The sequence below is a fragment of the Aristolochia californica genome, unplaced genomic scaffold, assembly GCF_029961685.1.
Source record: "Aristolochia californica isolate CCGP_79_NKW_82.1479 unplaced genomic scaffold, dmAriCali1.0.hap1 SCAF_4, whole genome shotgun sequence".
NCBI classification, from domain to species: domain Eukaryota; kingdom Viridiplantae; phylum Streptophyta; class Magnoliopsida; order Piperales; family Aristolochiaceae; genus Aristolochia; species Aristolochia californica.
In genome coordinates this window covers 19,406,367-19,418,230 of record NW_027182103.1, presented here as the reverse complement: position 1 = coordinate 19,418,230, position 11,864 = coordinate 19,406,367, and the positions used below count along the sequence as shown (strand labels likewise).

The following is an 11,864-nucleotide window of genomic DNA, read 5'->3' as shown; positions in this document are numbered from 1 at the left end:
TTTTTCAGGAAACGTTGGAAAAGTATTTCTAGTAAAAATAAGTCTCTGGGGACCATTATTGCCTCATGTTTCATGGAAACACTTATCAAGAGGAAAATTCTTAGTTGTAAAATTTTGTGATGCCTTTTTTACAACTATAATTCCTTCTTAGAGCCTTTTTTTATGAAACGTTGGAAATGTCCTCTTAGCCAATGCATTTATTTATAGCTTTACAGTGTCCTTAGGGCTACAACATGATAAAAGAAGATACATAAAAGGAACATGTATTTACATCTTTATGCCATCTTTATGGAAAATATCCTATTTTACCCATATGCCACCACTTAGATGTGTGGACTTACTAGCCTTGATCTTGTGGACTTGAGCCCATCTTCCAACAAGGGACATCTGTTGATCAAATAGGCAGCGATGCTAATAGCTTTAGACCAGAACATCTTTGGGAATCCTGAATGTAATCTCATGCTCCTAGCACGCTCGTTTTGAGTTATATTCATCCTCTCAACTACACAATTCTTTTGAGGTTTTCCAGGAATGTTCTTCTTCATCTTGGTATCATTATCGGCACAATACCATTTGAAATCATCATCTATGTATTCTGCCCCATTATCTGACTACAGACACTTCACCTTCAAATCTATCTCATTCTCAACCATTGCTTTTAATCTCTTGAAGGTATCAAAGACATCAGATTTCTTTTTTAGGAAATAAACCCATGCCTTTCTTCTTGCATCATCAATAAATGTCACATAGTAGTTAAAACTATCAAGGGAAGTAACAGTTGAAGGCCCCCACACATATGTGTGAACCAACTTCAATTTTGCTGTCTTTTGCTCATTTCTAGCCTTCGAAAATCTAACCTTTTTCTGCTTGCCGAAAATACAACCTTCACAAATACTATTATTTACAGTTTTCAACCTTGGTAGCTTCCCTTTGGACTGAAGCACTTTCATTCCCTTCTCACTCATAACCTCTGCGGATAAGGAGCTAGTGGGACTTGGTTAGGGATATGCTTGGCTGTTGGTGGAGAACTTGGAGGTTCTTCACCTAATGATGTGTCCCCATTGTCATCCTTTGACTCCTTAGACTTAGTGGTCCCTACCCCATTGTTCAACTCATGACCACTCCTAAGGGTGGTCATGGCTTTGGCTTGCTCATGGTGGGGTTTGGAACTCAACCCACTCTCATGTGTGCTTTTGGAGTTAGGAATGGTTTGACTCGGGAGTCTATTTTGTGCTTGTTCACTCATGTGGCTGGCCAACTGACTCACTTTCATTTCAAGTTTAGCAATGGAGGACTGTGTATTCTGCATGAATAATTGAAGTGTATCCTCAAGTAAAGGTTTTTGTAGAATCAATGGTTGTTGAGTTAAGTGTGGGTGCGGAGCTTGGGGTTGAGTAAACCCTGGAGGACCCCCAACCTGTGGGCCCTTGGACCATGAGAAATTTGGGTGCCTAGCCCAACCCGGATTATATGTTTCCGACAAAGGATCGTTCCAGTTTGGTCTATGAAAATTCTGGACTGCATTCAAGTCCTCAATGAGCTCAGGGTAGGATGAACTAGATGGACACATTTGTGTGGGATGAGATGAACCAGAGCATATGGCACAGCAGTAGATGGGTTAGGAGCAGGTGAACTCTTGGACACCATAAGGGTATCAATTTTTCTAGTCAACCTCTCAATCTTGGCCATGAGCATGGGTGTTTAACTAACCTCGTAGAGACCCCCTCTTTTGGCTTCGTGGGATTTTCTATCAACATTAAATGATGAACTCCATTGCTAAGATTGATCACTCAATGTTTCAAAGAAGTCCCACGCCTCACTAGCACTCTTACCCATCTAACTCCCACCACTCATCGCATCTACCATGGATCTAACCTGGGGTGTAAGACCTTGATAAAAGTATTGCACCAAATGCCATTTCTCAAACCATGATGCGGACACCTACGGATCAAATCCTTCCATTTCTCCCAATCCTCATAAAAGTGTTCACCCTCCTGCTGCATAAAGTTGGAGATTTCTCTCCTGAGGGCTGTAGTTCTCTGAATGGGAAAGTACTTGGATAAAAATTTTGTGACTAATGTGTCCCATGAAGTAATGCTGCCCACCTCCAAGGAATTAAGCCAAGACTTGGCCTTATCCTTAAGTGAAAATGGAAAAAGACTTAACCGGATAGAGTCATCTGAGAAATTTTGGAATTTGAACATTGCACAAATATCTAAGAATTCCTTGATGTGGTAATATGAGTCCTCCTTCTCCAACCCATAGAATGTAGGGAGGAGTTGGATCACACCCGGTTTCAACTCATAACTGGCAGCAGTAGTGGGTGGCAATATAATGCAAGAAGGTGATGTGAAGTGCAATGGGATAGAATAATCCCTCAGGGCTCTACGGTCACCTGATGCAGGTAACTGTAATGGTTCACCCTGATTGGCCATGGTAGCTCCTAACTGGACTTCGGGTGTTTTCCTATAAATATGTTCTACCGCTTCAACAAAGGGAGCTAATGGTCCAATTAGGGAGCGGCGCCTGTGCATAAAAACACAAAAAGAAACAAAACGAACTACCAAATTAAGCTAACAAACTCACTACTAAAAATATGAACTAACTACAAGAAATAAAAATAATTCCATACAAAATCACCAAGCTAAAATTATGAAAGCAACAAAAAAATAAAATAAAATAAAAGAAAATAAAATAAAAATAAATCTAACCTAAGACCATGGAGAACAAAGAAATACACTTAATACGTGCCTCCCCGACAACGGCGCCAAAAACTTGATGTAGAATTTAGTTACATCGGCTTTTATACCTCGCAAGTGTACGAATTGTTCATGTAATTTAGCGGGAAGTGAGGGTCATATCCACAGGGAGGACTGAATTTTGTGTATTCTTCAGTCAACTAGCCTAACCAAATATGATGAATTAATATGAACTAAACACTAATTATATCCTAAATTATGAAGCAATCATCTAGTTAACTACTTGCACAACAGGAAACGTCAACTCTGGATTTTACGGTGATTCGTGCCTCTCTCCAGTGCCACATAACCATGGATCCGATTTCTCAATCCTTGCGTCTAGACCCTCTCTGGCGCATAGAGTGAAAGACAGAAATTGGATTAAAATACCAAAATCCAACCTAAATTATATTCCTACCCTAACTAGCTAATTTAATCAAATATCCGGAAAACAAATATTCAATAAACATTAATTATCAAATCAGATTCAATAAACATTCAAAACCTAAGTTCAAACTATATAAAAAATGAAATTCAAAAATGACGAATTACTCCCCTTCTCCTTCATCCCGCTCGGGCAGCGACTCGTTCTCACGGGTGCTGAAATTTCCCGAAATTAATGGCTTCGGGTAGCAAGAGTGAGTGGCCGGAGGTAGAGACGACGCTGGCGACAAAGGTTAGAAGCCGACAGACGGAGGTAACGTCCGGAGAAAAATGAAACAGAGCTGAAGTTCTCTAACCGGCTCTCTCGAGTCTTGGTCGGAGTCGGAATAGCTCCGGGAATGGTCGGAAATATGTAATAGACGCCGGAGGATGGTCGGAATGCGAAATTGGCACTGGAGAAGTCCTCTCGGATCACCTCCTGGCCTGGCGAGCAGAAACTAGCACTGTCGAACTCACCTCGATGGAGTCTTTCTCGAGCTCTCGTCGGATTTGTTCTCGGTTGTTGGACGGCAGTGGATGGTGATGGACGACGGTGGCGCGGCGAAAGACAGTGGCGCGGCGAACGATGGTGGGAAACTCCTCTCAGGTCTTCCCCTCTTTGCTTTCACTTGACGCTCTCCTCTCCCCTTCGACGCTCCTCTTTCCTTTAATACCAATTTTTCTTTGTTTTAAAAACGATTTGCCCTAAAAATCACCTCCATTTCACTAAGGGCATTTTGGTAAATATCTCATTCTCCACCAAAATCCTCCTGAAATTCCATAATTGAATCCATAAAAAGTATTTCAGGAAGAAATAAACCTTAAAAACAATGAAATATAATTCAGGAGAGAAAAATATGCAATATAGACAGTGATTAATGCCAAATTTAATAAATACACGTTTCATTTGAAAACCGATAAATAACCACCTATAACACAATTATAAAGATTATTCTATTAATTAACCTAGTTCTCATGTTAGAATATGGCATCTATCACCTATGGATCCAAACCTTTTAAAGAGAATAACATTAAATTCTCAAGTGAACGTGTGGTGGGATATTTACCTGAGTCAAACAAGCCATTATTTTGCCCATTTACAAAAAGCTGACCTAACGATCATAGATGATTGTAAAGTGATTTATCATGTATAACGGGCTATATTTTTTTAAGGAATCACTTATGGATTGGGAGTCATTACTCAGTTAAAAATCACCAACCTCCGCCTTTTCCCGACGATTGCCGAACCTGATATATAAAACCTAAAAAGAGTTTACGATCCCTAAAAATTACTAAAAATTTTTGGAATTATCTTTCTCTACATTTGTACATTGTCCCTTTCCATTTTAGATGTATAATTTTTTCTTAAATCAAAACTTGAGTTTTCACTTTCCCTTCATCTCGTAAACTAAAAAAGAGATAAAAGGCAAATAGATCACAACAAGAAGAAAATTTTAGAGTTTAGGTATGGAAAGAATTTAAAGTAATAAACAAATGTAGGCAAAGAAAATTTATTCTCACACCACAAATGAACACAAAAGTTTAGTTATCCTAGTTTGGGAAATTCCACTAGTTCAACCCTAATTGCTCGGAATTTAAGAAAGAGATTTTTCTACACATGTTTTAAAAAATGGATATCCATGCTTGAAACATGTTAAAGATGAAAATGACCTAAGGATCCAAACCTTTTAAAGAGAATTACATTAAATTCTCAAGTGAACTTGCGGTGTGATATTTACCTAAGTTGAACAATCCATTATTTTGCCCATTTACAAAAAGTTGACCTAATGATCTTAGATGATTGTACAGTGATTTAACATGCGCAACGAGATATATTTTTGTAAGGAAGGACTTATGGATTGGGAGTCCACACTCAGTTAAAAATCCCCACCTCCCCCTTTACCCCACGATTTTAGAACTTGATATATAAAAACTAAAAAGAGTTTACAATCCCTAAAAATTACAGACAATTTTTGGAATTTTCTATCTCTACATTGTGCATTGTGCATTTCCATTTTATATGTATAATTTTTTCTTAAATCAAAACTTGAGTTTTCACTTACCCTTTATCTAGTAAACAAAAAAAAGAGATAAAAGGAAAATAGATCACAACAATATTAATATTTTAGAGTTTTTGTATGGAAAGAGTTTAAAAATATAAACAAATGTAAGTAAGGGGGGGTTGTCAACTTGAAGGACAAGATGATCTTCAACCACATAACGCCCTTCAACACTTGAAGTCGTTAGTGGAGCGCAGATGAAGCTTCATCTCGATGCAGGGGATGAAGGGGCCCTTCATCTCCACGGTTTAATTTAAATCATGTGGAAGAAGGCCCTTTTTGATCTTCTTTGAATTGAAGGACGGGCGACGCTCGTATTTTTTCCTCTCTCTCCTCGCACCCCCCCCCATCGCACGTCGTCATTTTTCTTTTTTCTTCCTCTCTCCCACACTCCCTTCCCTCTCTCGTCTCCCTACGCCCCCGACATTGACCTCGTCCTTCGTCTCCCTGTGCCCTCGACGTTGATCTCGGCCACCATCTCAGTTCCCTCTCGTCTCTGGCCTCAACTCTCGGTCTTCTCTTGGCCTCGGCCTCTCTCTCGCACCCCCTCTCTCGTCTCCGTGACTCCCTCTCTTCTCTCGAACAAGCTCTCTCTCGCTTCTCTCTCTCTATTCCCTCCCGACCTCCCTTTCTTCTTTGTCTTCTCCCTCTCTTCTCCCTTTTGGCCTCCCACTCCCTTCTCTCTCTGGCTAGTCTCGATTAGGCATCGATTTCACCCTTCGGCTTCAGATTTTCCCCTTCGATTTCACCCTTCGGCTTCAGATTTCCCCAAATTTCAGAAGGTATGCCTAAACCCTAATTTTTTTCATTAAATTAGTGTTTTATTTTATTTAAATTTATTTTCAGTGCGTAATTGGGGGTTATTTGTGCATTATTTTGGCATTTAGGGTTACGGTTTATAGTCTAAATTCTTATATATGATCAGTGTTTTGATGGACTTAAAAGGGAAAGGAAATAAGAGAAGATATGGTTTTGTTCAATGGAAAAGCCAATGTTTTGATAATAGTGGGATTTATTTATTTTTATTTTTAGTTAATTTTTATATGGAAAACTGATCTCCTGATTTCAGTGGTTTATTACTTTTTTATTCTTTTGTGAGGTAGGCAAATGTGCTTTATCTTGATATTATAGAAAATCATAAAAAGCCTACATAAGATAGTATACTGTCACTTTAAAAATTAGGTGAACATTTATGCATATATATATATATCTGTGAGCTTTAATAAACCGCATAAATCCCTATGTAGATATTCACATGATGCAACTGTAATGTAGTATTTGGCCGGGATATTGTACTAGGACCCCGTGATTTTTGACCTATTGCAAACTTAAAAACCATGATCCGTGTAATACATGAAGAGCAATCCGAACCTGCTACCCTCCTTCAGAGTATATTTTAGTTTATTAACTCTCTTACTATTGGTGAGCTATAGACAGTAGAAGTTTTAATATTTTCTACCCAGATATTATGTGGCAGGTGGAATGACATGACTATGTGCTTACCATGTAGGTAAATGCTGAGAGATCTTACCATCGCAGTGTTGGCAAAATTCTAGACAATCTCCATGCTCAGGTACATCATATTACAACCCAATGCCACAAATTTTGTATGTGTATATTTTTTTTACTTGTACTCACACAAACTACTGCAGCATTTTACATCTTTGTGAAGAAATTTAGTTTCTGAATCTGTACTGTTTTGTTTCTGTTGGGAATAGATGATTTGGCAGAAGCAGGCTTCTGAATCAAACCTAGAATACACAGCTTCTTCAACTACTGAGCATAATTCAACAGAGTGCATAGATACCAAACATTCTAATAAACCCAATGATCTGCAGATTGCTATGGAGAAAAATATGTTTTTTGTTGCAAAAGTAAGGCCTTAACTGTGTTAAACAGTTTTTGTATGATTTGTTTCTGACCATAGAGCAGTTGGATGCTGTGAACTGTTTGAATTAGCTTATGATATGACAATCAAAGGTGTAGACATCTGAATTAGCTTATATCCTCTCTCTCTCCTGGATTCCACTTTTTATAACTGAATTTGTTTCTTTCCTAAACCTTTTTCTCAAAGGCTGTGAATTGACTACCAAACATGCAGACATCTCATGATTTCTAAAAAATCTATCTCCCTCATTCCATGTTCTATAACTGAATTTATTTCTTTCATAAATCTTCGTTTATGACGATAGCTACACTGTTTCCTTGTCCACCTCTCTTGCAAATTTTCTATTTTCTATTTTCAAACAGCTATGCCCACTGTCTATTTGATACGTAATTATTTTGTGTCCTTTCGGTGATTAGTACAAGCATGACAAAAGTTCTTTCTGATGCAGTTAATAATTTGACACTGCCATTTTTATTTGTTTATATTCAGGTTTTACATTCATTTGATGCACAGGTAGAGGGTGAACTTAGTCTATCTGCTGGTGACTATGTTGTCGTTAGACAGGTAATCCATCTTGCTATTCTGGTGTGAACTTGCTGATATTATATGGTATCATCTTCAGCTGCAACTCTCTATTAATCTCGACTGGAACAACAATATTATCAGTTTCACTGTAAACAAGTCCCGCTGGTGCAAAATTGTAGGTTTCTTAGACTAAACTGGGTGAACATAATATTTGGTTTTTCTTTTTGCATTCACTGTAGAAAATCATTAGAATCTCTTCAAAATGCTTCTACTCTCTTTTTAATGATCAACAGGTTGCACCTAATCGCTGGTCTGAAGGAGAGTGTAATGGAACGGCTGGTTGGTTTCCTTCTGCTTATATCGAAAGGAAAGAGCAAATTCTTGCAAGCAAGTTGGTTGAAGCTTGCTCATAGTGATTTCCCAAATCATCTTCCGAACTTGCTTGTACATTGTGTAGCTCCATTATCATATGTACCTATTTGTATCTATTCATTGCATTATTTAGCTCTGTAACATCCCACTTGGTTGCAAGTGTACAATCTCCTGGTAACTCAGTGTAAATTTATCACATATAAAGTAGTTGTGGTTTCATATGGGAAGGTTATGATAGTGCTTTGTTTTAAATTCATTTTCAACCTATGGAAGACAAGTAACAAAATGGTAGGGCTTAGTGTCTCATTCAGGTGTCTTTAGGGTTTTTTTACTTGGACTCTGGACTTGAATCGGATTTGGAACCTGATTTAGATACAAGAAAATCCAAGTTGGATCGGTCTTAGGGTCTTCTTGGAATCCTAGAAAAGAAAATAATAATTTGATTATTATTATTTTTAAAATAGTTAATAAAATAAGATAATATTTTTTTTGTTTTTTAATTATTTTTATAAATAATAATAATTAAATTCTTATTTTTATTTCTTTTATGTTTTTTCATGGGTTCCAAAGAGACCCTAGGTTTTTGTGGACTTACTTTTTACCGGTGCGAAGAATATTCTTGAGATTTTTAAGTTATTTCGTAAGATTATAACCAGACCGTCCATTCGTGTGGGTCTAAATTTATTTGTCAATGACCTATTTACCCCTGACATCCATGTAGAACGATAAATGATGGTTTACTCTTATTACTTTTGAACATGCGTAATTTATATGTACTAAACTTGTAACTCGTTGATTGTAATATTATAGGCACGAACTCGTTATTTGAATAATTTTTTTTAGGTTATTTTAAAAGGTGTATATGTATTTATTTTTTATTTTATTTTATTTTATTACTATATTAAACTTCATATTTAAGTCTTTGGTAAATAAAATATAATTAAAGTATGCATTTGATTAATATATCATCATTAATTATGTCAAAATATATTATTAATTAATACAATGCAAATCTATCTTATGTTATTAATATAATAATTTTTTATTCATTAATCAGAATTTTTTTTATTTACTCTATTGTATTAGTGATTTAATAGTGGTAATTAAAATATTGTTAACTCAAACACTTTGGTTTAATTAGTTCATTTTTATAATTATTAAAATCAATAATTTTAAATTTCTATAAGATGAAGATGAAGATGAAGTTGTCTACACTAACACTCTATTTAAAAGATCTCGAAGATGAAGTTGTCCACACTAACACCCTATTTCAAAGATCTCGAAGATGAAGTTGTCCACACTAACACCCATTTCGAATATGAAGATCATGTAGATACATAAGATGAAGATGAAGATGAAGATCAAATTTTCATTTTGTTGACTAACCCCCCTAAAGAAAATTTATTCACACACCACAAATGAACACAAAAGTTGGTTATCCAAGTTTGGGAAATTCCTCTAGATCAACCCTAATAGCTCGGTATTTTTTAAAAAATAGAATTTTCTACACATGTTTGAATAAATTCTTATGCATTCTTGAAACATGTTAAAGATGCTCATGACCTATGGATCCAAACCTTTTAAAGAGAATAACATTAAATTCTCAAGTGAATGTGAGGTGGGATATTTACCCGAGTCAAACAAGTCATTAGATTACCCATTTACCAAAAGCTGACCTAACGATCTTAGATGATTTTAAATCTATTTATCATCTGTAACGAGCTATATTTTTATAAGGAATGACTTATAGATTGGGAGTCAACACTCAGTTAAAAATCCCCCGCCTCCCCCTTTTACTGACGATTGATATATAAAATCTAAAAGGAGTTGACAATCCATAAAAATTACTAACACATTTTGGAATTATCTTTCTCTACATTTGTGCATTGTGCATTTCCATTTTAGATATATACTTTTTTCTTATATCAAAACTTGAGTTTTCACTTTCCCTTCATCTCGTAAACTAAAAAAGAGATAAAAGGCAAATAGATCACTACAAAATGAAAATTTTAGAGTTTATGTATGGAAAGAATTTAAAGCAATAAACAAATGTAGGCAAATAAAATTTATACTCACACCACAAATGAACACAAAATTTTTATTATCCAAGTTTAGGAAATTCCACTATTTCAACCCTAATTGCTTGGAATTTTATAAGAAAGAAATTTTTCTACACATGTTTTAAAAAAATGGATATGCATGCTTGAAACACGTTAAAGATGAAAATGACCTAAGGATCCAAACCTTTTAAAGAGAGTTATACTAAATTCTCAAGTGAACGTGTGGTCTGATATTTACATGAGTTGAACAATCTATTATTTTGCCCATTTACAAAAAGTTGACCTAATGATCATAGATGATTGAAAAGTGATTTAACATGCGCAATGGGCTATATTTTTGTAAGGAATTACTTATGGATTGGGAGTCAACACTCAATTAAAAATCCCCACCTCCCCCTTTTCCCCACTATTTTAGAACCTGATATATAAAAACTAAAAAGAGTTTACAATCCCTATAAAAATTATAGACAATTTTTGGAATTTTCTCTCTCCACATTTGTGCATTGTGCATTTCCATTTTAGATGTATACTTTTTTCTTAAATCAAAACTTGAGTTTGCACTTTCCCTTCATCTCGTAAACAAAAAAAGAGATAAAAGGCAAATAGATCACTACAAAATGAAAATTTTAGATTTTAAGTATGGAAAGAATTTAACGCAATAAAAAAATGTATGCAAAGAAAATTTATTCACACACGAAAAATGAACACAAAAGTTTTGTTATCCAAGTTTTTGAAATTCCATTAGTTCAACCCTAATTGTTCGGAATTTTATAAGAAAGAGATTTTTCTACACATGTTTTAAAAAATGGATATGCATCCTTGAAACATGTTAAAGATGAAAATGACCTAAGGATCCAAACCTTTTAAAGAGAATTACATTAAATTCTCAAGTGAACGTGCGGTGTGATATTTACCCAAGTTGAACAATCCATTATTTTTCCCATTTACAAAAAGTTGACCTAACGATCATAGATGATTGTAAAGTGATTTAACATGCGCAACGACCTATATTTTTTTAAGGAATGACTTATGGATTGGGAGTCAACACTCAGTTAAAAAACGCTACCTCCCCATTTTCCCCACGATTGTAGAACTTGATATATAAAAACTAAAAAAAGTTTACAATCCCTAAAAATTACAGCCACTTTTTGTAATTTTCTCTCTCTACATTTGTGCATTGTGCATTTCCATTTTAGATGTATACTATTTTCTTAAATCAAAACTTGAGTTTTCACTTTCTGTTATTCTAGTAAACAAAAAAAAAGAGATAAAAGGAAAATAAATCACAAAAAAAATGAAAATTTTAGAGTTTAGAGTTTAAAGAAATAAAAAAAATATAAGTAAAGAAAATTTATTCACACACCTCAAATGAACACAAAAGTTTTGGGAAAATTCCACTTGATCAACCCTAATAGCACGACATTTTTTAAGAAAGAGATTTTTCTACACATGTTTTGAAAAATGGATATGCAAGCTTAAAACATGTTAAAGATGAAAGTGAGCTATGCATCCAATTCTTTTAAAGAGAATAACACCAAATTCTCAAGTGAACGTGCGGTGTGATATTTACCCGAGAAAAAACAAGCCATTATTTTGCCCATTTACAAAAAGCTAACGTAACAATCATAGATGATTGTAAAGTGATTGAACATTAGCAACGAGCTATGTTTTTCTAAGGAATGAATTATGGATTGGGAGTCAACACCCAGTTAAAAATCCCCCGCACCCCCCTTTTCCCGACGATTGCAAAACCTGATAGATAAAAACTAAAAATAGTTTACAATCCCCAAAAATTATA

The 11,864-nt window shown here is 35.3% G+C and overlaps 1 non-coding gene across 1 annotated transcript; it reads left to right on the top strand.

Moving 5' to 3' along the window:
* The first annotated feature begins 1,923 nt into the window (after positions 1-1,923).
* On the top strand, positions 1,924-2,030 carry LOC137964365 (small nucleolar RNA R71). The gene has a single exon (XR_011115561.1). It is a non-coding gene; the product is annotated as a small nucleolar RNA R71 (small nucleolar RNA).
* Positions 2,031-11,864: the final 9,834 nt, after the last annotated feature.